Below are 26,544 nucleotides of genomic sequence, written 5' to 3' on the forward strand. Positions count from 1 at the left end.
GGCTGCCTGGTGCAGGCTCCTTCACCCTCAGGACATGTGCCCTGGATCCTTTCCCACCACAAGTGGCTGTGATGACTACTGGGCCCGTGGACTGGGTGGCTGAGGTGCTTGCCTGGGTTTTTGCCACCCTTGCCAGACATGCAGGACAGTGGGGGAGGGGTAGGGAAGAGGTCAATGGTGGATAGGAAAAGCTTTTTAGGGACATTGGGGCGGGAAGAGGGAGAAGGTTTGGGAGTGAAGGAAGAGGGAGTGGTTGTAGGAGGTGTCTTCTGATTTTGGGTGCAGGTGCATGGGCTGGATGCTGTTGTGAGGTGGATGGCTGTTGGGTGTCTGAATGCTTGCGTTTGTGTACTTTGGGAGGGGACAGACACAGTGGGAGAGGACACAAGGGACGTGTGCATGGCTGTTGTGGCGGTGTCTGTCAGTGAGGTGTGTGTTCTGCTAGGTGTGGTGGTGATGCTGGTAGTGGATAATGGTGTAGTGCATGCAGGTGTAAGTGTTGACGGAACTGGAAGGGAAGTGGAGGAGGAGGAGGAGGAGGGGGACACAGTGGAAATTGTGGATGTTGGTATGTCTGCATCTGGATGGTGTTTGTGTGAGTGCCTGTGGGATGAAGTGTGGTGCTTGTGTTTGCCTGTGCCACTCTTGTGTGTTGTCTTGTGTGCATGCTCGTCTGCTTGTGTGCTTGGGATAGGTTGGGGTTGAGGGGAACGGGTTTGGGAAGAGGAAGTTGGATGGAGGAAACCGGGACAATGGCTGCCATCGAGAGGAGCCCAGAGCCTGGATTGATCTCTGTTGGGCCACCAAGCCAGTGTGAATGCCCTCCAGGAATGCATTAGTCTGTTGCATCTGGGCTGCCAGCCCCTGAATTGCATTCACAATGGTTGACTGTCCTACAGAGATGGAGCTCAGGAGGTCAGTAGCCTCCTCACTCAGGGCAACAGGGCTCACTGGGGCAGGGCCTGAGGTGCCTGGGGTGAAGGAGATGCCCACCCTCCTGGGTGAGCAAAGCATGGGCAACTCAATGAGGGGCTGCCGGGAGGGCAGTGCTGGTACAGGGGGTGGCAGCTCTACCTGTAGCTGGGGTGGTCACAGAGGTGTCCGCCACCACCAGGGAGCTTCCATCGGAGGAGGTATCTGTGTCCGAACTGTCCCCTCCAGTCTCCGCCGTGGTGCTCTCACCGTCGGTGGACTCTGCCTCCGGGGTCCTGTGGGATGCAGCTCCCTCCATCACCGGTGCCTCTGCTCCTCCGCCAGACTATGCTAATGCACGTAAGGACAGGGTGACAAAACAAAAAGAGGGGCAAGAGACATAGGATACACTGGGTCAATGGCTGCACCAACACCACCGTTGGTGTACACAGCACACTCACACCCAGGGAACAGGTCTACACAATATGCATTGCACTATCAGTGATATTGCTATCAACCAAGGCATAGGGAGGGGCACACACTGCCAAATGCAGCACCCCTGGGACCCACGCAGCCCTGACCTGTAGTGGATGCCTACGAGCTAGGAAGCAGGATTATCCCTTCAGTACCCTTGCCACCAGGCGACCTACTCTGCAATGTCAGGCTGGCCTGAGGGTACCCACTGACACACATCCCTCACCCAGATACCACCCTGTCATGCGTAAGTTGTGATGATGGGCACTGTACTCACCCCCTTGTGGTTGCTGTGATGCCCTCAAGCGCCCATCCAGCTCAGGATAAGCCACTGCCAGTATGCGGGCCATCAGGGGGGTCAGGGTTCGACGGGCACCCCTTCCTCTGGGAGGCCATCCCCAGCTGGGCCTCCCCCATCTTCTGTGCCCATCTCAGCTCCTCCCACTGTTTCCGACAGTGGGTGCTCCGCCTGCCGTAGATCCCGAGGGTCCGCACGCCATATACCCTTCTTTTGAAGGGCTCTGACCTGCAGAGGGAATACACACAAGAAAATAGTATCAGCCAGGCAGTCCTGCCTGTTACACTGATGGCCCACCATTCCCCTTCACATCACCATTTATACACACATGGCCCTGCACACAACCTGTACGCCACCCAGGGGACATCCACCCACCCGCCTTACACGAGGCCTTCACACACCACTCCATGCATTCATGCCACATGCATCGTGCCAACAGTGTAGTCACCTGGTGGTCTAGAGGCCCATACAGCTGTCCGTACTGGGGCAGGACCCCATTCACGAGTCTCTCCAACTCCGCCGAGGTGAAGGCAAGGGCCCTTTCCCACACCGGCCATGGTAGGTTCCAGACACAGGTCACAGCAGCACAGGCAGTGTAGGTCCTCTCCTGTGGAAGGTCAGGTAGCAAATGAGGAATCAGAAAGAAAATGGCGGTCACATCCGCGGCTGTGCATACTGTCACCGCCGGCGTACATCACCATTGGCAACTATACCCCATAAGGTCCAATGTTAACCAATGAGGAGTTGCACTGTGGTTCTCAACCGGCTCCCACAACGTCAGTGGAATTAACTTACTTCCACCTGTCCCTCCACACTGGACAGGCGGACGCCATTTCAAGGGGTGGGGGGATAAGGCCCAGGATAATTACTCTGTCACTGTCTAAATTTAGATATACAGGACAATTCTCACTTACCCATTACATTTTGACACGTTGCATCGTACTGTTGTAGCCCCAATGTTCAGTTTGTGACCGGCTCCTCACTCTTTTGTCCCATAGATTGCTACCGCTGCGGATGAATAGGAGATGGAGACATACCCCCGTGTACAGACCCCTGGTGGACTTGGCAACAATGGAGGACAGGCACAAAATACTCACCTATAGACTGGACAGGGCCACAATCACAGAGCTGTGTGGCCAATTGGAGCCTGACCTAATATATCTGCTATCCGTCACCCCACTGGGATCCCCCCTCTTGTGCAAGTCCTATCAGTGCTCCATTTCCTGGCGACTGGTTCTTTCCAAGTGACAGTGGGCTTGGCAGCAGGAATGTCGCAGACAATGTTCTCAATAGTGCTGACCAGAGTGTTGTCTGCCCTGATTAAGCACATGTGCAGCTACATTGTTTTTCCCCAGGTGCAGGGTTTGGCCACAGTGAAGGCTGACTGCTATGCAATGGGACATATCCCCAACATAATTGGGGCGATTGATGGAACACATATTAAATTTGCCCCCCCCCATCAAAATGAACAGGTGTACAGAAATCGTAAGAGTTTCCACTCAATGAATGTACAGATGGTGTTCTTGGCGGACCAGTACATCTCCCATGTCAATGCTAAGTATCCTGAGTCGGTGCATGATGCCTTTATCCTGAAGAATAGCAGCATCCCAAATGTGATGGCCCAACTTCAGAGGCACAGGTTGTGGCTAATAGGTGAGCCCTGGTCCCAAGCCAGTATATGTTGGTGTATGAGTATAGTGTGGGCCATATGGAAGATTCTGTGACTAAATGTTGTCCCTCAGTATTTGCAGGTGATTCTGGTTACCCCAACCTATCATGGCTTCTGACCCCTGTGAGGAATGCTACGGCAAGGGCAGAAGAAAGTTATAATGAGGCACATGGGCGAACCAGAAGGATCATAGAAAGAACCTTTGGCCTCCTGATGGCCAGGTTACGGTGCCTCCATCTAACAGGTGGATCCCTGTGCTACTCACCCAAGAAGGTCTGCCAGATAATAGTGGCATGCATGTTGCACAACCTTGCCCTGAGACGCCATGTGCCTTTTCTGTAGGAGGAGGAGACTGGAGATGGCTGTGTGGTAGCAGTGGACCCTGTGGACAGTGAGGATGAGGATGGGGAGGCAGAGGATGAGGATGAGCACAACAGAACAGCAGTGATACGACAATATTTCCAATGACACACAAGTAAGACAGTGTTACTTCACATTTCACTGTCATTATTTTGAAATTCTTTGGCGCTAGCTTGCTGTCATTTCCCACTTCTTTGCCCACTTACTGTACCCTTTGGCAATTCATTTTACAGATGTTGGTGCCTCACTACAGCTCCTTATGTGATCACTGCAGCCAACTACAGGTCTTTCTTATGTGCTCATTTACTGTACAGTTGAATTGCATTGTTTGTACCTGTTTAAATGAATACATACTTGAAAAATGTGACATACTCCATACTTGTATTTTTCCAAGGGTGTTTATTGAAGTGCTAAGAAAAAGAGGGGCAAGTGCAAAGGGATGGGGTGATGATGGAGGAAATAACAGGGTATAGTTCCAATCTGTAGCACAGGTGCATTGTCCATGGGGACATAGGAAGGGGAGCAATGGCAGTTCAAGGTGGACAGGGTCACAGAGTGGGACACAGGGGTGACAATCAGGAGAGTCTCATTTCCTGGTGGGGGTCTTGGCAATAGTCTCTAGCTTCTGCCTGGCTCGCAGGGAACGTTTGTGGGGTGATTCTCCTTCTGCAGGGGGGTGGGTTTTGGTGGCCTGTGAGTCCTGTGGCGGGACCTCCTAGCCACTAATGGCAACGGAGGTGGAAGGCACTTCAGATGACTCGCTAGTGGCAGGCCCCGCTGGTGTGAGACTGCCTCCCTCATAAAGTTGGCCATGTCTACCAGCATCCCTGCTATGGAGACCAGGGTTGTGTTGATGGCCTGCAAGTCCTTACTGATCCCCTGGTACTGTTCCTCCTGCAGCCGCCTGTTCTCCTCCACATTGTCCAGGATCTGGCCCATTGTGTCCTGGGAATGTTGATATGCTCCCAGGATCTTAGTGAGTGCCTCTTGGAGAGTCAGTTTCCTGGGCCTGTCCTCCCCCTGGCACACAGCACTCCTCCCAGTTTCCCTGTTGTCCTATGCCTCTGTCCCCTGAGCCATGTGCCCACTGCCACTGACCCCAGGTCCCTGATTGTCTTGGGTATGAGGTGTGCCCTGGAGTCCCTGGAGAGGTAGACACACTGCTGATTGACGTGTCCCGGGGACAGAGGCATGGGTACGCTGGGTGGGTGCTGTGTGGTGTTTCCAGATGGAGGAGGCTCTGATGGGTGAGTGTAGACTGGGCTTGGGTAACCAACTGTCCAGAGGTCCCTGATGGGCCAGGTTTGTAATCCTGATCCAGGCGACCAGAGTTGCTGTCATCACTGTAGGCCTCTTCAGTTGGGGGAACTGGATATGGCTTTCACCTCCTCTCCAGTGACACTGGCTGGGATACCTCTGTGGATGTAAATGATGTGTTATTGTTTCTGTGTGTGGCATATTGTGTAACAGTGGGTTGCCCTCTTTGGTTGTATTTGCCCTGGCAGCTTTAACTTGTGTAAGTTGGTATGTGGTGGGCTAGCTGATTCTCTCTAGTGTGCATGCTTTGGTGATAGGTGTCCATGTAGGGCTGTAAGTGATGTCCATGCATTGGTAGTGCATGCAGAGCTTGGCATTGGGATGAGTGAGATGTGATGGTGGGGTGTGTGGGAGGTGGTGGAGTGATGGTAGTGAGGATGAGGGTGGGGGTTTGTGATGGCATGCAGGTAGGGGGGTGATAGTAGTAAAGAGTTGACTTACCAGAGTCCAGTCCTCCTCCTACTCCGGCCAGGGCCTCAGGATGCATGATTGCCAAGACTTGCTCCTCCCATGTTGTTAGTTGTGGGGGAGGAGGTGGGGGTCCACCGCCAGTCCTCTGCACAGCGAGTGGGTGTCTTGCTGCTATGGAACGTACCTTCCTTCGTAGGTTGTTCCACCTCTTTCTGATGTCGTCCCTAGTTCCTGTGTGCTGTCCCACGGCATTGACCCTATCCACGATTCTCCGCCATAGCTCCATCTTCCTTGCAATGGATAGCTGCTGCACTTGTGCTCCAAATAGCTGAGGCTCTACCCTGATGATTTCCTCTACCATGACCCTTAGCTCCTCCTCTGAGAATACGGGGTGTCTTTGTGGTGCCATGGGTGTTGTGTTGGGTGTGTAGGTGAGGGTGTGTTGGGGTGTGCGATATGGGGTACATGAGTGGTGTATAGGTGTAGGTAGTATGTAACTCTGGTCTTGTCTGTGATCGTGGTGTCTGTCTCGTTGTGGGTAATGTGGGTGTGTGTTATTTAGTGGGGTGTGTGGGTGTGGTGTGTGTATGGGTGTCAGGTGTGTGTTGTTTGAATTGTCCAATATGGTGGTGTTTTGTTTGTGTGTGTGTATTTTGAGCGCAGAGGTATGTACCGCCAATGGTTTACCGCCATTGAATGTCCACCGTGGTGATTCGTGGGTCATAATGCGATGGGCGTTGTGCTGTTGGCGTAACGGTGTGAGTTTTGGGGTTTTGATACCGCCAGTTTATCACTGAACGTTGGTGTGGCGGAATTGTGTGTGTGGCTGAATAGTGACGGATTGGTGTGTGTGTGTCATAATATGGTGAACGGATATCTGCTGTGGCGGCGGTATGTTGCGGCAGTCAGCATGGCGGTAAGTGGGATTTACTGCCAATGTCATAATGAGGGCCTATATCGTTCAGTGCTCCATAGTTGCCACCTGTAATATCTTTTCAACAGTTTCTTTGTAACTGTGACCCCCAGAAGTCCACAATGTGAATCTTTACTAATGCCTCTCTAATGGCAATAAGTGAAACAAACATATTGTGCCTTTTCAAAATATCTCCTTCTCAACTCAGTTCTGATGATACATGACCAAACCTTGGTAAATTGACTTCTAAAGTCTTATCAGACAGCCACTCATTAACATAGTATTCCTTGGCCTGTGCTGATGGATTATCTGAGTTGCATGTATCTAACCGTTCTTTTCCCGAAATTGTGCCACCACAATTATCAACAACATTTAGGCCCTCATTCTGACCTTGGCGGTCGGCGGAGAGGCGGCGGTTGGACCGCGAACAGACCGGCGGTCAAAAAAATGGCATTCTGACCGCGGCGGTCACCGCCGCGATCGACCGCCACTTCCCCACTCCGACAGCCACGGCGGTCATGACCGACGGGCTGGAGTCTGCGCACTCCGGTCCGGCGGTCGACCCAAGACCGCCAACGGTATCATGACCCTGCTTACCGCCGCGGTTTCTGGCGGTCGGGAACCGCCATGCGAACCATGGCGGTAGGCACTATCGGGGCCAGGGAATTCCTTTCCTGGCACTGATAGGGGTCTCCCCCACCCCCCACTGCCCCCCGAGTCCTCCCCCCACACCCTCCACCCCCCTGCTACCCCCCAGAGGTGGTACGAACCCCCTCCCCACACCCACCCCGAAATGCACATACACGCACCCCGACATGCACACACCCCCAACATGCACATATACACACCCCCTACACACACACATACACAACGGGGACACATACCCGCACACATACATGCCGACATGCGCACCCGCCGAACTACACACATTGCCCATAGGCACAGCAGCACTCCCCGCCCGCATGCACGCACTCACACACCCCCTCTACACACTCACACGCACACCCCCATGCACGCACACATCACACAACACCCCCCCACCCCCTCCCCTCACGGACGATCAACTTACCTTGTGCGTTGGTCCTCCGGGAGGCGACAGGAGCCATGGGGAGGTGACCGCCAACAGAAGACCGCCAACAGAAGACCGCCACACAGAAATGTGGGTTGTAATTCTGTGGGCGGTGTTCTGCTGGCGTGGCGGTGGAGGTTGACCAGTCTCCACTTTCCCGCCGACCGCCAGTGTGGCTGCTGGCGGTTTTCCGGCGGAACGCTCCCAGCGGTCGGAATGCGCACAGCGGCATACCGCCGCGGTCGGCGGTCTTCACCGCGGCGGTAACTTGGCGGTCTTGCGAAAAGACCGCCAAGGTCAGAATGACCCCCTTAATGTAGCATCTTTGCAATGCTGTTCATCTTTTGTATGATAAGCAACGCTTTGCTGTTGAGACAACCTTGACAAGCAGTCAGGATGAGTTTTTCTCCCATCAGCAATGTATTTTATTGCTAAAATCAGTTTGTAATCTTGAGACCAACCTTACGAGCGTAAAAGGGGCTTTTCCAGTACCATTCCATCCATCACTTAAATTAATCATATAGGGTCGATTATTGGATCTAAACCTTTGCCCTTGAGAAATGTTGGCTTCCCTGCCATGACTTCATCGAATGTATGCATTATGCCGAAAAGCTCTCTTCAGGAGTTCTGGCAGAACGGACTCACTCAACTCCAGGAGCATTCTGTCATCGTACACAACCCAGCAGCCACTTCATGAACCAAACACCCAAAAATGTAGACATGCGCACCAGAAACTATATACACTTCTTCCGGCAGCCTGACTTGTTGGGATGCCGTGCTCCTTCAAGTCATTCAAATTTGAGTACATATGTTGTAACATTGCCTACATAATTAATATGATGGGTGCTCTGCTTGTTTTAGAACTTGGTTACAGGCATTGCATGTGTTCTGGCCTCCTGGGTTTTGCACACTGAGTGCACAACAAAATGATGTTTGCCCAAATGTAAGAGCATATTATTTTATGCTCTATTTTTTTTAATTGAAATATATGCTGTCTCAGCATATTGTTAGATTAACAACACAAACCGCATCTTCCTTCACCAGTGCATTTGGCGGTTTAAGCCTTGTGGCAACTAAACTAGTAATGTAATTGCATACATGCAAGAAGCTGATCAAATGCGTTTAATTTAGTAACACTTTTTGTAACTTTTAAAGTGTGTTTCTATGACAGACATGCGCTCTTGTGCTTGATCGCTATGTTAGTTTTAAAGTCAGATATATTATTAATCTGCAGTTCCAAATAATCAAAGCAGTTATCGGTGTATTTGCCTAGAAAGAGATCACTTTACAAGGTGTTCTACTGAACTGTTTGATTATTAATTTCACAATTTTTGTTGCTTTCTTTTTCTGGTTGAAGGAGACAGAGAAGAGTGCTAACTGCCTGTGAAAACTGTTACTGTTTAACTCTGATTAAATTGTGACTTATGCCTTTGCATCATATTTAAAATCAGTATTTTCACATAAATTATCAGTACAGTTCTGGGCAAGTCCAAACCCTCACATTGAGGTCATACAGTGGATTTAATTCGTCTCACCTCTTTTTGTAGGATGAGCCTACCAGGGATTACAAGCTGTGTGGTTGCAAAAGATCTGTTGTAAGCCTACCAAGAACTTGCAGAGCCCTTCCATCGCTTACCATTGGGTGGCTTTAATGTCACTCAAATTTGTGTGTTTCTAATTTGATGGCTTGCTTGTCCATCTTGTGTTTTTCTCTTACCTGGAGCATAGTCTCTTTACAATCTCTCGGTTTGGGTGGCATCTGTCCTTGCACTGCACACCTTTAGGGAACTATTTTGTTTATACTTAAGCACTTCTTGAGAGTACATGTGTTTTCCAACTCTCTCCCTTCTGTGCTTCTTCCCGACCAAATACCTGCACTTGCGCTCTCAGTTGTGTTGCAAGCTCTGTTTCGTGCTTTCCCCGTCAAACTCAATCCTTCCCTCTCGCATGCTCTGTTGATTTCTCACTTGCCTGCTTCTCCCCAACTCCCATGCTGCTCACCCTCGTGTGCTGCTTTCCCCTTCCCACTCCCTGTTGCTTCCTCCTAGCAGCTGCTCCACAGACTCCGACACCTACCATCTTTTGGGGGCTGAGGGGAAATGGGGCGGGGGCAGGCAGCTATTTGCTGCCAGCCAGCCGCATGAAAATTAGTGCTTTCAAACTACTATTTTTTTCTTTAAAAAGAAAATAAAAAATACCGATCCATCTCGGATTGGTAAATAAAAGAAAAACGGTGCCCGCATAATTTTACATGCACACGTGCAATGACACATGCGCATGAACACTTCATCACACAAGCATGTGTTGACAAATCACGCAGTTGCTGCTTTGTCTTTTTGGCCATGCTGCACAGCATCTTGCCGATGCTGAACAGCATCGCCAGAAGGCAGGTAAAAAAAAGGCCAGAACTACTGGCTTTTCCAGTGCTTGTTAACAATGGACGCACTTCTATTATTAGAATATGGCAGTGATCGTGAACACATACGAGTATTATTTCTGATACAGTGTGGCATTCATGACGTCCTTATGTGTTTACTCAAAAAAGTGCACGCAAAAAAGCATTCCAGAAGAGTGGGACGTCTGACAGCCTTCCATGATGGAAACCAGTTGCAAGTAAATTGCCCCAGTTAATGGCTCCTGTGTACACATTATCAGACTCTTATTACATATTGTGAAAACCCTCAAAGGCCTTTTTTCCCTAACGACCCCCTATAAAATCAATACACTTTCAGAAAAGAAGCGTTTAGGATAGTAAAATACATGCAAATTAGCCTTTTTCTCACATACGGCTTTTCAAGAATATGTTTTTCTTTCCCATTGTGAAGTTGCTTAAGTATTATTTATAGAATCATACATCACAATTCTAATGGGTTCTGTTTCCACTTAGTATGGATATAAAAGATAGGCGCAGATCCAACATTTCACGGTAATGCACTCCTGAGATCCTCCAAAAAGCACAAACTGGGAAATATGAGCATGTTTCCAACCTGGCAGCCCAAAAATAAATTTTGAGCTCTAACATCAGACCACTGGCTAATTAATTGTGTAGGGTCATTTTCAGCCAGGTGCGTCTCATCTTATGAACTGCATGTGTGGTTCTTAGGTCGGTGGAGTGGTTGTGGCTGTTTTGCTCAAGTTTCCTTTGATGTCTGTTCCTTTTAGTGTCAGAGACATATTCTTTGGAATGCTTACAGTTTCACAGGGGCTCTGGTTTAAAATAAACAAACCCTTCCAATGCTTGGAATCCAAAAGGATAAATAGCTTATTCAAGGGGTTATGCATTTTTTCACTTGCAATGTATTTGATGGGGATCGTATAAATTTTTTTCTGGATCTTGAACACGGAGCAGTTAATGATGCCCATTTAGCATGACTTTGGATTCTTGATAAAGCGTGGCTTTAATGCTGTGTTGGCTGAGAAACTTTGATGCCAAGACAAATTGACATGAATTTTATTGTAAGGATTTCTCCAGCTTTACAGAGTGCCATCATGCACATTTCGTCTTCAGGTTGGAATGTTGGGAAGCTCTTGTTTTAATGCTTTCTTCATTTCTAGAATGCAGTTCACCAATAAGATTGGCAGATTAGTTATATTTTGTTAGACGTGTAGGCTGAGAGGGAGTAAAAACCCGCATTTTTCCATCACAGCCAAATCACTAATTGCCACGTAATTGTTATTGGTGAGAATGATAGTCCATTCTTAGGGAGCCTGGCCATTGCATTTCTTTCACCTTTTGGGGCACGCAATTAAAGATATAAGAGCTTAATCAATAAAGTTCCTGAACCGCCAGCCCATATTTAGCGAGTTAGGTGTTCTGGTCACACAGGTTCTTCCATTCAGATCCGAGATTGCAGTTTCAGGTCTGTAGTTTTCTCTGCTGTAGTGGGGGTATTACAGTCATATTGGAGCATGCCCCCCCCGGGTGTGGAGTGTTTTTTCTCTTGTCGAGCGGTTAGAATTCACATTTAGGTTGGTGTTTTTTAATCAGCTTGCATGTACCCATCAGGGATGTATGGACTGTATGCTTACTGCTCTGTCATACCTTTGAGAAGAGAGCATATTATCTTTGTCCATATGCCTGATAGAGATTCCTTTTGTTAATCTCATCCATGAAAAGATAAAGGACACTGGTTTTGTTATCTCTTCCTCCTACTGTAGGAGAAACCTAACCTACTGTTTTTGCAGGCATTATTGTCTTGTGGAAATCCACAGCTGTGTATTTTCCTCATCTGAACGCAAATACATCTTTTAAGTATTCATCAATATATGTAATTTTTGTTGGATTAAGATATGTGGGTTGCAACTATACATGACTGTTTTCTTCCAGGGGCTGATTGTTTACCACCCTGGCATCTGGAATTCAAAGTCAAGAAGGGCTATTTGTGGAGGATTACTGTGTTGGTATATTTTGTAAATAGTAAGAATGTGGAGGAGTATAAGTGTTGTGCCTCCCTGTGCTTTGTTTCTCATACAGGTTATCATAAAACCAAGTGAATAATTGTTTACCTTCATGTAAATTCCTGAGGCACACAACTGTTTTCTTTTTCCTTCTCTGAGGAAGAAAAATCTTGAGGTTTGTCTTAGTCTTACTCCCCATACCCTCCATAAGGAGCAAAGTAGGATCAGACTGGAGCCTAGTGCCCTCTGCTATGTATTATAATCAAATATTACAGGCTGTTGTATTGTGTAGATGCAAATAACCAATAAAATGTACTGCCAACCAAAACAAAGACTGTAAAGGTATCATATATGGGAGGGACCATAGTCTTAAAGCAGAATTTCTGTAACACAAACTATCAGACATAGTTGCGTATAAATATTGATAGAATTTCACTTGGGGAAATTGAAAGTGAACATTCAGGCTATATGGACTTCCCCCACCTTTGAACTAGCATGCGTCTGAATCAGGGAATACATATTTGATAATATTAGCAAACACCCAAAAAACCACAGAATGTCAGGCGTCCCACATGTCATGCTGGATGAGAGTGCAAATACATCCTAAATTAAGTGTTTCAGTCATATTGGGCCAGTAGACTGTAGCAGTTCTTCAAGAAAAACATGCTGGATTTTAGATTTGAGGATGAACGTTATCAACATTCACTCCCAAAGCCTATTCCTTTGACTTTGGGAGTGCAGCCCTCTGTTAGTTTACAGCAAAAATCCAGATTTGTGGCCTGTTTGCTTGAATCAAGATAGGTTATTGCTTTGCATCTATTATGGCTGTGCTGTCCTGACAACAGATTCTAGTGCTAAACATTGTAAGTGTCTGTTTGAACTCTGGATTTGGGAGTCTATAAATTGATCCAATATTATTGTAAATGCTGTGCGCAACATAGCTTGAAGGTGCACTTTCTACAGTTAAGTATAACTGGCCTTATGTTTTGAGTTATTAATCCGTCTTTTGTACATCTGCCCAATTCTTAATTGTTGTGACATTCTGAAACAGCTCATCTAAAACAGTTTAGCTAGCTGGGGGTTCTTAGGTTTAGTAACATTTTCTACAAGACTTTATGATCCGTGAATGAAGTTGTAGTTACTGCAGATGGAAGAAGGAATTTCTCAAGGAGACACTGTTGTTTTGTCTTCTATCTAGAAATGTTACTTGCAAGCACCAAATTGTTTGAGGCAGTGACACTGAGGGCTCATAAGTACAAATCCAAAATGGATGTAGCCTCCCTATGACCAGTCCTGTGAATAATGCTTAGGGCCTTAGTGGCGGCATCTTGATCTGCTGGCTGGTAACGTTGTAGAGAGATGAGATAGTTTCCTTGTTCGTTCTTCAAAGCTACCTCTGACAATGACCATAATGTAAAAGCCATGAGGTTCAGATTGTCTTTTTGTGTGTAAGGGATGGTTAAACCGATTCTTACTCCATGAAGACCACCAACAACACCCTCTGGTATTAGTCAGAGGCTCTCAAACTGCTCTCTTTCTTGAACCTCTCATTTCTGCAAGGTAGCAAGAGCAGTGTTTGAAATGCAAGTTAGAAGAATGGAGCAAAGACACATTCACAGCAAGGTCTACTTCTAAGCTAGAGGAGCAAACCACACCAGTTCATTTATTTACTGTCTTCCCTAGCACTGCATCCTTTTGTAAGGCAGGGTGTAAATGTTTATTCTGGAGTTAAAGGAAATAACATTAGACTCTTGGATGATAGAATCTGTATGAAACCACCAACAATTCACTCTTCAGGGTTTACCCCTTCTTCATTCAAATGGTATCCTTATGCAGCAAGATGTTCATCCTGAAATGAAAAAGTGTTCTCAAGAGGTTCTTTCCACCCAAAACATTTCATGGCATATTCTCTGCGTACTATTTGGTACAGCAAACGAGGGTGATGAGCTATACTACCACAGAATAACATCTAACGATCGAGCTCAGAAACATTTTCAGTTTCAATAGATACATTAAATATTGTATTAATCTCCTTGTTTGGTGGAGCTTTCTGCAAGGAAATAAACTGCACCATAGGTCAAATATCAAACGCTGCTGCTTTGAGTTTCAAATACAGCCATCCCTGAAGCCTCAAATGGAGACCAAATGTTCACAAAGTGTTTGTAACTAATAGAAGCTAATTTCTTGACAGCTACTGTTCTGGTTTATAGATATCTGCAACCAACAAAGATGCTAGGTTTTAACAGTAAAAGATTGAGATGAATGCTGCATGTCTCAAGTTTCAAAGGCAGACATCAAATACTGGAACACAAGGGTTTTTCAGAGCAGTGCAAAAACCTGCATTGTGAGTTGTGAAGTATCCTGTTCTGGTTGGCGTCCTGCAACTCGGGCATACGCCGTTACGGACTTTTTCGCTAAACCATATTTTACGTTGCATATTAATGTATTGGAGAGCAGAGAGTTGGAACAGTTATCACGGTTTCTTTGCTGATGATGAAGCACGTAAAAGTTCATGATCTCTTCCACTTTGTAAGAAAAGTAAAACTGAAAAAATGGTATAAAAATAAAATAGTGCAAGAAACTACTTTGGAAAAAACAAACAATATTAGCAAATTATGTATCTCAGATATAGACCTATTACACACACTATCAGTGTTGGATTCTGACTCTAATGCGCATGATCCATTTGTGAATTTAGATACTCTGGGTATTGAGACAGATATTTCATGTCCCAGTCCATTTAAGCCTAAATCTATCTTTCTGCCAGTTGTTCAATGTGATGCGATTCAAGTATTTGAAAAAGATATGATTAACCAATTTAAGAAAATGAGATATGGTTATAAAAATGTAAAGTATGATAATCTTACTATCAAACAGAAATTGTCTTTGGATAGCCTAAAACATGACTCTAATATTGTTATTCGTGAGTCTGACAAGGGGGGCAATGTAGTTGTCCTAGATAAGAACTATTACCTATGGGAAGGAGAACGACAGTTAAGTGACTCTAATTGTTATACCCTTGCCAACCATTTGGAATTGAAATTGTCCAATATACAGTATTTTGGGCTGTTGACTGATTGGAGAGATAAGGGTTTATTAGAGTGGGAAGAATACCAATTTCTCAAATGTGATCACCCACACTACAAATTCCTACATAGAGCTTCTTAAAAAACTGTCATAATGACCAGATCTAGATTGCGGGAACATCAGAGTGTATTTGGTCCACTACTCCTGAGACTGAATTTATGCACTTGGCACGGTCCTGTCTGGCCATCCAAGCTTACAGTAAGGAAGTGGAGATAACACTTGTGGAAATGACCAATACACAAATTGCACTAATACCTACTGGAACGATCCAAGGGTGAGATATCATCATAAATACTCACCCTCAGAGGTCGACTGAACCTTTAGACTTTATTACGAAGTCAGTAGTTAGGATCCAACAACCACAAATCAATAATATAAAACTCAATAAAAAATATTAAACACACTGAATAAATCAACACTAAATAAAACTCCAAGCTGAATAAAGTTTCAAAGCTTTAGTACAATTCCAAAATCGGTGTCACATTCTTTCTCCTTCTGGCATATTTCCTGAAACTGATGTTTCACTCAAATTGTCTTAACTATTCAGTCAATTGTTGGGCAGTCAATTCTTTTAAACTAATGCTATTACCATTGTTGCGGAGCACAAACTGCGGTACATTGCATAGGGGTCTCATAATTTGCTCTTGAGTCATCCTAGATGATGCCATTGAACCTGGGGGACATGTCATATCAATCAGTGGACCAACTCCATTATGTGTCTGGTTCAAACCAAAAGGTGTCATAGCTGGCAGTGTAGTGCTCAGTCTCTCAATTTCTGCAGTTGGTCTGAAAGGTGAATTCATTGCTGTTACTGGATTTATAATCTGGGGACCACTCTCATTATTACTCCGGGCATACAACAGGACTACTCGACCTATAGTTAGAGGAACTGTTAGTGCTTCTGATCCTGACAAATTCAACTGATTTTGCAGGAACATTCATCCTTTACCTTGGCCAGTTAGTACTGTACCAACAGATTCTGGACAACATTCTGGGGGGTCATTACTGGGGAGTACATTGGCATTGTCTCTCTCTGATTCACAAATTGTACAGGTGTCTGTACACTAGCTGTGGACTCAAACTGAGCCATTTCTGCATTCTGAATTGGTTGTAGCATACCTGGAACTAGAACATTCTGAACTGTTAACATTTGGAACTGTCGGATAAACCGCTGGTACCTGTGCAACATTAGCAGGAGGCACATTTGAAATTATCCGATCCTGGCTTTCTGGAACTGAAGCTGTGGCAAAATTCGGGACTACATTCTGATTTACTGATTCAACTGCATTATATGGTGGGGGACGATTCTGCAACACCTGAGTTAGAAATTCATCATCTGAATCACTCTCGACATGTGCTACCCTTTAATTTTCACCCAACTCCTGTTCTGTATCTTCTTCCGATTTCTTTTTGGGTTTAGGGTTATCACCTGCATCACCTTGCTGTGTATTTGCTGGAAATAACTTCACTGCATGTAATGTATTTGCTCTTCACATTTTCTACTCTGCATCCCACCTCGCTTCCGCTAGTGTCTTTTCTGCTTTCCTCATTCTCCTTTTAAATTTCGGAGCTTCTTTTTGTCTCGCACCTTGTTCACAAAATAGTAAGTGCTTCAAACTGTGCAGGTCTAGGAAGGGGCTTTAATTCATACATCACCCTCCTCAGATTCTCTAAGATTCTCAAATTAAAGGTTTCATAACTAGGAAAAGCTAAGGTGCCATCCTTCTCAGTTAATTTGCACCATTGATTTACCCAAAGACATGCTGAAACTCATCTCTCTTCCATTATCTCGAATACTGGTGTACCCTCAGGTGGAGTAGGCTCACCCTCTCAAACTGGAATAAAGACAGCTCCTCTCAACGCACTCTTTAAGGCTTTGAAAATGTTTATTTTTACACAAATCAAATTCACAAACAGAAAATCTATGAAACCAGGAAGTAATTTTCAATCCCACAATCCTATTCACGAGCTGTTCTCGACCTATAGCAGCGCAGTCTTGCCCACCAATCCATGTGCAGCTTTTCTCACCAACCGACCTATCCCAGTGCGGACCAAATGATGTCATACTCACTCTGTCTTGCAGCTGCTACTCACTTCAGAGCCGTCTCATACACATTCACGCAAAGCTTAATGCAAAATATTGCGAGCTCAGAAACCAAAAACCTGTTTGCTCACTACGGGTAGGACTCAAACACTTTGGAGGCTGTGCGGAAATTTCAATTGTGACCTTTCGCACAAACAGCTACTCTTCCGGCTGTGGCTTTCTCACAAACGCAAGTAAGATTTGACCTCAAACCTCACTCTGATTAGTACGGATCCTCCATGTGCGCCCAGGATTCACCTAATACCAACCAATAACATACACACTCAAGGGAAATACTACTGGTGTTTTCGACAGTGCTCAATCGACCAAGCCCTCACCTGCGGACAATATATTAACCAAGTGTCTCTATACACTTGTACATACTCCGGAGTCTTAGGCCACGCAGGACTGGGCAGTATTAGAGCACAAAGTGCCACATTGACTTGGAGTACGCAACCCCCCCCCCGCCCCCCCCCCCCCCCCCCCCCCCCCCCCTATTTCACCCTTTGGAGTACGCCAACTCCCTACTCAACTACCTTGGAGTACGCAAATTCCCGACTTCACTCATACATCACACTTTACCACAATTTTCCAAAGCATTGCAGGTGCAAACCCTACTCAAAACTCATACCGTACACTTGTAACACAACGCTTATAAACATACATGAAGATCATAGGCTGACCAAAGCGTCTGAAAAGATTTAACCTACTAAACATCAATACTGTTAGACACTCTGAAAGAATAATATAAAGTAGCAAAAACACAGTATGAACATAACCAGATTTCAAAACATGTGATGGTGACATCAGAAAGTCATCAAAATACAATTTTAGCAATTCAGTTTCAGAGCTGGGCCATACCTAACACTAACCAAATTGTGACTTGCATGTCAAAAATAAAAGAAGACAAAAAAATAATTTGGAAAAAATCTAACTAGGAAAGCTAACTCTACAAGAATATGCTGGTGTAAGTTACTAACTCAAAAAGCGAAACAAGAAACCTCATTTAGTTATACCTCTTCTCGTGGGACAGCAGTAAACATTGATTCGTTGCACAGAGCATTCACCTTCTTTTGGTGTCGGTTGGAAGCAGCATCTGGACAGTGCAAAACAACAGCTGCACATTGGATAGATCAGCAGTTACGAATTAGTTGGTCTTATTAGTACTGAACCACGTAACAGACTAGGACAGTTAAGACTATGATGAGAAATCACACCAAGAAACTCAGAGCAGAGAATGTGAGCGAGAAGGCTTATGGTGGGTTCTGGACAGCATCAAGACAAGAGTGGAATGACATCAAGCAAGTTCCGAGGGGATTTGACTTCTGTTCCAAAGTTCTTCACATAATTAAAATAGCCAAAATCCATTTGATTGGTCCTCATGGTGGGCACAGACTGGGCATTGATTTCAGCATCCAATCATTGTACATGGCACCACCAAGTTGGCAACTTTTCAAAATTCTATCAGCAATAATCCATTGTTTCTAATATAATTTCATATTATATTTTCTAATAATCTGCAACTAACAGTTCCTTTCCCATGGCACACAATACATTAAGCTAATATTCTCTTTATATAAGCTTCCTGGTTCTTCCTGTGCAACTCTGCAGCTAGAAGAAATATTGTTACATTTGACATGCTCTTCTCCTAGAATGCAATAGAACATTCAGAAAGGCATTTGCAACCTAGCGAAATAATTCAGGTTAATGGACAGTGTGAACAATAACATTTTCCATGACTGCTTGCAAAATAAACTTTCTGACGTAGTCATGTTAAGGAAGCCTTTAATACACAATACTACAATTAATTAATAAAACCTACTACACACCCATAAATTCAAATCAAATATTCAAAGCAAATTGTCTTTATTGAAGCATAATTCATGTTATGTCAAAGTAGTATTTAAACTATAACTTTATTTTTCTAAACACATAATTCATAATGAAATCAATGTATTTCTTTTAAATATTTTATTTCTGCTATTTCTACTTGAAAATAATACTCTCTTGTTAATATTTATTAATAATACTGACTGGATTAGCAGGGGGCAGGCCGCACAGCAGCCCATGGAGGCAGGACTACATACCATCCGCCGCTGCTCAGTGGTGGTGGTGGTGGTGGTGCTGCTGATGCTGGTGGGGGGAGGCTCCAGCCCATCCCCTACAGCCTCAGATGGCTGCACAACCATGGTTGGTGGTGGGGTCTCCGTCAGAGTCCCTGCACCAGGCCCCTTGCCCTTACTGCCTGCTGGTGCTGGCTCCTTCCTCTTCCTGGCAGCAGCTGGGGCAGGCTCCTTGGTCTTCCTGCCAGCAGCTAGGGCAGGCTCCTTTTTCCTCCTGGCAGCAGCCAGGGCAGGCTCTTTGCTCTTCCTGCCAGCAGCTGGGGCAGGCTCTTTGCTTTTCCTGGCAGCAGCTGGGACAAGCTCCTTACCCTTGAGGCTGCCTGGTGCAGGCTCCTTCACCCTCAGGACATGTGCCCTGGATCCTTTCCCACCACAAGTGGCTGTGATGACTACTGGGCCCGTGGACTGGGTGGCTGAGGTGCTTGCCTGGGTTTTTGCCACCCTTGCCAGACATGCAGGACAGTGGGGGAGGGGTAGGGAAGAGGTCAATGGTGGATAGGAAAAGCTTTTTAGGGACATTGGGGCGGGAAGAGGGAGAAGGTTTGGGAGTGAAGGAAGAGGGAGTGGTTGTAGGAGGTGTCTTCTGATTTTGGGTGCAGGTGCATGGGCTGGATGCTGTTGTGAGGTGGATGGCTGTTGGGTGTCTGAATGCTTGCGTTTGTGTACTTTGGGAGGGGACAGACACAGTGGGAGAGGACACAAGGGACGTGTGCATGGCTGTTGTGGCGGTGTCTGTCAGTGAGGTGTGTGTTCTGCTAGGTGTGGTGGTGATGCTGGTAGTGGATAATGGTGTAGTGCATGCAGGTGTAAGTGTTGACGGAACTGGAAGGGAAGTGGAGGAGGAGGAGGGGGACACAGTGGAAATTGTGGATGTTGGTATGTCTGCATCTGGATGGTGTTTGTGTGAGTGCCTGTGGGATGAAGTGTGGTGCTTGTGTTTGCCTGTGCCACTCTTGTGTGTTGTCTTGTGTGCATGCTCGTCTGCTTGTGTGCTTGGGATAGGTTGGGGTTGAGGGGAACGGGTTTGGGAAGAGGAAGTTGGATGGAGGAAACAGGGACAATGGCTGCCATCGAGAGGAGCCCAGAGCCTGGATTGATCTCTGTTGGGCCACCAAGCCAGTGTGAATGCCCTCCAGGAATGCATTAGTCTGTTGCATCTGGGCTGCCAGCCCCTGAATTGCATTCACAATGGTTGACTGTCCTACAGAGATGGAGCTCAGGAGGTCAGTAGCCTCCTCACTCAGGGCAACAGGGCTCACTGGGGCAGGGCCTGAGGTGCCTGGGGTGAAGGAGATGCCCACCCTCCTGGGTGAGCAAAGCATGGGCAACTCAATGAGGGGCTGCCGGGAGGGCAGTGCTGGTACAGGGGGTGGCAGCTCTACCTGTAGCTGGGGTGGTCACAGAGGTGTCCGCCACCACCAGGGAGCTTCCATCGGAGGAGGTATCTGTGTCCGAACTGTCCCCTCCAGTCTCCGCCGTGGTGCTCTCACCGTCGGTGGACTCTGCCTCCGGGGTCCTGTGGGATGCAGCTCCCTCCATCTCCGGTGCCTCTGCTCCTCCGCCAGACTATGCTAATGCACGTAAGGACAGGGTGACAAAACAAAAAGAGGGGCAAGAGACATAGGATACACTGGGTCAATGGCTGCACCAACACCACCGTTGGTGTACACAGCACACTCACACCCAGGGAACAGGTCTACACAATATGCATTGCACTATCAGTGATATTGCTATCAACCAAGGCATAGGGAGGGGCACACACTGCCAAATGCAGCACCCCTGGGACCCACGCAGCCCTGACCTGTAGTGGATGCCTATGAGCTAGGAAGCAGGATTATCCCTTCAGGACCCTTGCCACCAGGCGACCTACTCTGCAATGTCAGGCTGGCCTGAGGGTACCCACTGACACACATCCCTCACCCAGATACCACCCTGTCATGCGTAAGTTGTGATGATGGGCACTGTACTCACCCCCTTGTGGTTGCTGTGATGCCCTCAAGCGCCCATCCAGCTCAGGATAAGCCACCGCCAGTATGCGGGCCATCAGGGGGGTCAGGGTTCGACGGGCACCCCTTCCTCTGGGAGGCCATCCCCAGCTGGGCCTCCCCCATCTTCTGTGCCCATCTCAGCTCCTCCCACTGTTTCCGACAGTGGGTGCTCCGCCTGCCGTAGATCCCGAGGGTCCGCACGCCATATACCCTTCTTTTGAAGGGCTCTGACCTGCAGAGGGAATACACACAAGAAAATAGTATCAGCCAGGCAGTCCTGCCTGTTACACTGATGGCCCACCATTCCCCTTCACATCACCATTTATACACACATGGCCCTGCACACAACCTGTACGCCACCCAGGGGACATCCACCCACCCGCCTTACACGAGGCCTTCACACACCACTCCATGCATTCATGCCACATGCATCGTGCCAACAGTATAGTCACCTGGTGGTCTAGAGGCCCATACAGCTGTCCGTACTGGGGCAGGACCCCATTCACGAGTCTCTCCAACTCCGCCGAGGTGAAGGCAAGGGCCCTTTCCCACACCGGCCATGGTAGGTTCCAGACACAGGTCACAGCAGCACAGGCAGTGTAGGTCCTCTCCTGTGGAAGGTCAGGTAGCAAATGAGGAATCAGAAAGAAAATGGCGGTCACATCCGCGGCTGTGCATACTGTCACCGCCGGCGTACATCACCATTGGCAACTATACCCCATAAGGTCCAATGTTAACCAATGAGGAGTTGCACTGTGGTTCTCAACCGGCTCCCACAACGTCAGTGGAATTAACTTACTTCCACCTGTCCCTCCACACTGGACAGGCGGACGCCATTTCAAGGGGTGGGGGGATAAGGCCCAGGATAATTACTCTGTCACTGTCTAAATTTAGATATACAGGACAATTCTCACTTACCCATTACATTTTGACACGTTGCATCGTACTGTTGTAGCCCCAATGTTCAGTTTGTGACCGGCTCCTCACTCTTTTGGCCCATAGATTGCTACCGCTGCGGATGAATAGGAGATGGAGACATACCCCCGTGTACAGACCCCTGGTGGACTGGGCAACAATGGAGGACAGGCACAAAATACTCACCTATAGACTGGACAGGGCCACAATCACAGAGCTGTGTGGCCAATTGGAGCCTGACCTAATATATCTGCTATCCGTCACCCCACTGGGATCCCCCCTCTTGTGCAAGTCCTATCAGTGCTCCATTTCCTGGCGACTGGTTCTTTCCAAGTGACAGTGGGCTTGGCAGCAGGAATGTCGCAGACAATGTTCTCAATAGTGCTGACCAGAGTGTTGTCTGCCCTGATTAAGCACATGTGCAGCTACATTGTTTTTCCCCAGGTGCAGGGTTTGGCCACAGTGAAGGCTGACTGCTATGCAATGGGACATATCCCCAACATAATTGGGGCGATTGATGGAACACATATTAAATTTGCCCCCCCCCATCAAAATGAACAGGTGTACAGAAATCGTAAGAGTTTCCACTCAATGAATGTACAGATGGTGTTCTTGGCGGACCAGTACATCTCCCATGTCAATGCTAAGTATCCTGAGTCGGTGCATGATGCCTTTATCCTGAAGAATAGCAGCATCCCAAATGTGATGGCCCAACTTCAGAGGCACAGGTTGTGGCTAATAGGTGAGCCCTGGTCCCAAGCCAGTATATGTTGGTGTATGAGTATAGTGTGGGCCATATGGAAGATTCTGTGACTAAATGTTGTCCCTCAGTATTTGCAGGTGATTCTGGTTACCCCAACCTATCATGGCTTCTGACCCCTGTGAGGAATGCTACGGCAAGGGCAGAAGAAAGTTATAATGAGGCACATGGGCGAACCAGAAGGATCATAGAAAGAACCTTTGGCCTCCTGATGGCCAGGTTACGGTGCCTCCATCTAACAGGTGGATCCCTGTGCTACTCACCCAAGAAGGTCTGCCAGATAATAGTGGCATGCATGTTGCACAACCTTGCCCTGAGACGCCATGTGCCTTTTCTGTAGGAGGAGGAGACTGGAGATGGCTGTGTGGTAGCAGTGGACCCTGTGGACAGTGAGGATGAGGATGGGGAGGCAGAGGATGAGGATGAGCACAACAGAACAGCAGTGATACGACAATATTTCCAATGACACACAAGTAAGACAGTGTTACTTCACATTTCACTGTCATTATTTTGAAATTCTTTGGCGCTAGCTTGCTGTCATTTCCCACTTCTTTGCCCACTTACTGTACCCTTTGGCAATTCATTTTACAGATGTTGGTGCCTCACTACAGCTCCTTATGTGATCACTGCAGCCAACTACAGGTCTTTCTTATGTGCTCATTTACTGTACAGTTGAATTGCATTGTTTGTACCTGTTTAAATGAATACATACTTGAAAAATGTGACATACTCCATACTTGTATTTTTCCAAGGGTGTTTATTGAAGTGCTAAGAAAAAGAGGGGCAAGTGCAAAGGGATGGGGTGATGATGGAGGAAATAACAGGGTATAGTTCCAATCTGTAGCACAGGTGCATTGTCCATGGGGACATAGGAAGGGGAGCAATGGCAGTTCAAGGTGGACAGGGTCACAGAGTGGGACACAGGGGTGACAATCAGGAGAGTCTCATTACCTGGTGGGGGTCTTGGCAATAGTCTCTAGCTTCTGCCTGGCTCGCAGGGAACGTTTGTGGGGTGATTCTCCTTCTGCAGGGGGATGGGTTTTGGTGGCCTGTGAGTCCTGTGGCGGGACCTCCTAGCCACTAATGGCAACGGAGGTGGAAGGCACTTCAGATGACTCGCTAGTGGCAGGCCCCGCTGGTGTGAGACTGCCTCCCTCATAAAGTTGGCCATGTCTACCAGCATCCCTGCTATGGAGACCAGGGTTGTGTTGATGGCCTGCAAGTCCTTACTGATCCCCTGGTACTGTTCCTCCTGCAGCCGCCTGTTCTCCTCCACATTGTCCAGGATCTGGCCCATTGTGTCCTGGGAATGTTGATATGCTCCCAGGATCTTAGTGAGTGCCTCTTGGAGAGTCAGTTTCCTGGGCCTGTCCTCCCCCTGGCACACAGCACTCCTCCCAGTTTCCCTGTTGTCCTATGCCTCTGTCCCCTGAGCCATGTGCCCACTGCCACTGACCCCAGGTCCCTGATTGTCTTGGGTATGAGGTGTGCCCTGGAGTCCCTGGAGAGGTAGACACACTGCTGATTGACGTGTCCCGGGGACAGAGGCATGGGTACGCTGGGTGGGTGCTGTGTGGTGTTTCCAGATGGAGGAGGCTCTGATGGGTGAGTGTAGACTGGGCTTGGGTAACCAACTGTCCAGAGGTCCCTGATGGGCCAGGTTTGTAATCCAGATCCAGGTGACCAGAGTTGCTGTCATCACTGTAGGCCTCTTCAGTTGGGGGAACTGGATATGGCTTTCACCTCCTCTCCAGTGACACTGGCTGGGATACCTCTGTGGATGTAAATGATGTGTTATTGTTTCTGTGTGTGGCATATTGTGTAACAGTGGGTTGCCCTCTTTGGTTGTATTTGCCCTGGCAGCTTTAACTTGTGTAAGTTGGTATGTGGTGGGCTAGCTGATTCTCTCTAGTGTGCATGCTTTGGTGATAGGTGTCCATGTAGGGCTGTAAGTGATGTCCATGCATTGGTAGTGCATGCAGAGCTTGGCATTGGGATGAGTGAGATGTGATGGTGGGGTGTGTGGGAGGTGGTGGAGTGATGGTAGTGAGGATGAGGGTGGGGGTTTGTGATGGCATGCAGGTAGGGGGGTGATAGTAGTAAAGAGTTGACTTACCAGAGTCCAGTCCTCCTCCTACTCCGGCCAGGGCCTCAGGATGCATGATTGCCAAGACTTGCTCCTCCCATGTTGTTAGTTGTGGGGGAGGAGGTGGGGGTCCACCGCCAGTCCTCTGCACAGCGAGTGGGTGTGCTGTCCCACGGCATTGACCCTATCCACGATTCTCCGCCATAGCTCCATCTTCCTTGCAATGGATAGCTGCTGCACTTGTGCTCCAAATAGCTGAGGCTCTACCCTGATGATTTCCTCTACCATGACCCTTAGCTCCTCCTCTGAGAATACGGGGTGTCTTTGTGGTGCCATGGGTGTTGTGTTGGGTGTGTAGGTGAGGGTGTGTTGGGGTGTGCGATATGGGGTACATGAGTGGTGTATAGGTGTAGGTAGTACGTAACTCTGGTCTTGTCTGTGATCGTGGTGTCTGTCTCGTTGTGGGTAATGTGGGTGTGTGTTATTTAGTGGGGTGTGTGGGTGTGGTGTGTGTATGGGTGTCAGGTGTGTGTTGTTTGAATTGTCCAATGTGGTGGTGTTTTGTTTGTGTGTGTGTATTTTGAGCGCAGAGGTATGTACCGCCAATGGTTTACCGCCATTGAATGTCCACCGTGGTGATTCGTGGGTCATAATGCGATGGGCGTTGTGCTGTTGGCGTAACGGTGTGAGTTTTGGGGTTTTGATACCGCCAGTTTATCACTGAACGTTGGTGTGGCGGAATTGTGTGTGTGGCTGAATAGTGACGGATTGGTGTGTGTGTGCGTGTGTGTGTGTGTCATAATATGGTGAACGGATATCTGCTGTGGCGGCGGTATGTTGCGGCAGTCAGCATGGCGGTAAGTGGGATTTACTGCCAATGTCATAATGAGGGCCTATATCGTTCAGTGCTCCATAGTTGCCACCTGTAATATCTTTTCAACAGTTTCTTTGTAACTGTGACCCCCAGAAGTCCACAATGTGAATCTTTACTAATGCCTCTCTAATGGCAATAAGTGAAACAAACATATTGTGCCTTTTCAAAATATCTCCTTCTCAACTCAGTTCTGATGATACATGACCAAACCTTTGTAAATTGACTTCTAAAGTCTTATCAGACAGCCACTCATTAACATAGTATTCCTTGGCCTGTGCTGATGGATTATCTGAGTTGCATGTATCTAACCGTTCTTTTCCCGAAATTGTGCCACCACAATTATCAACAACATTTAGGCCCTCATTCTGACCTTGGCGGTCGGCGGAGAGGCGGCGGTTGGACCGCGAACAGACCGGCGGTCAAAAAAATGGCATTCTGACCGCGGCGGTCACCGCCGCGATCGACCGCCACTTCCCCACTCCGACAGCCACGGCGGTCATGACCGACGGGCTGGAGTCTGCGCACTCCGGTCCGGCGGTCGACCCAAGACCGCCAACGGTATCATGACCCTGCTTACCGCCGCGGTTTCTGGCGGTCGGGAACCGCCATGCGAACCATGGCGGTAGGCACTATCGGGGCCAGGGAATTCCTTTCCTGGCACTGATAGGGGTCTCCCCCACCCCCCACTGCCCCCCCGAGTCCTCCCCCCACACCCTCCACCCCCCTGCCACCCCCCAGAGGTGGTACGAACCCCCTCCCCACCCCCACCCCCACCCCGACATGCACATACACGCACCCCGACATGCA

The 26,544-nt window shown here is 47.7% G+C and overlaps 1 protein-coding gene across 3 annotated transcripts in view; it reads left to right on the forward strand.

Moving 5' to 3' along the window:
* The window catches only part of TRMT11 (tRNA methyltransferase 11 homolog), a 255,548-nt gene that overhangs the window by 140,235 nt on the left and 88,769 nt on the right, over nt 1–26,544 (forward strand). Inside the window, exon 13 of one of the 3 annotated variants that reach the window (XM_069234819.1) lies at nt 11,751–12,077. The exons of the other annotated variants lie outside the window; for them this stretch is intronic. The gene's annotated coding sequence lies outside the window, so the exon portion shown is untranslated. Of the gene's footprint in view, nt 1–11,750; nt 12,078–26,544 lie in introns of those variants that run through there. 3 annotated transcript variants of the gene reach the window in all.

Source organism: Pleurodeles waltl, chromosome 5 (genome assembly GCF_031143425.1).
Source record: "Pleurodeles waltl isolate 20211129_DDA chromosome 5, aPleWal1.hap1.20221129, whole genome shotgun sequence".
Classification (NCBI taxonomy): domain Eukaryota; kingdom Metazoa; phylum Chordata; class Amphibia; order Caudata; family Salamandridae; genus Pleurodeles; species Pleurodeles waltl.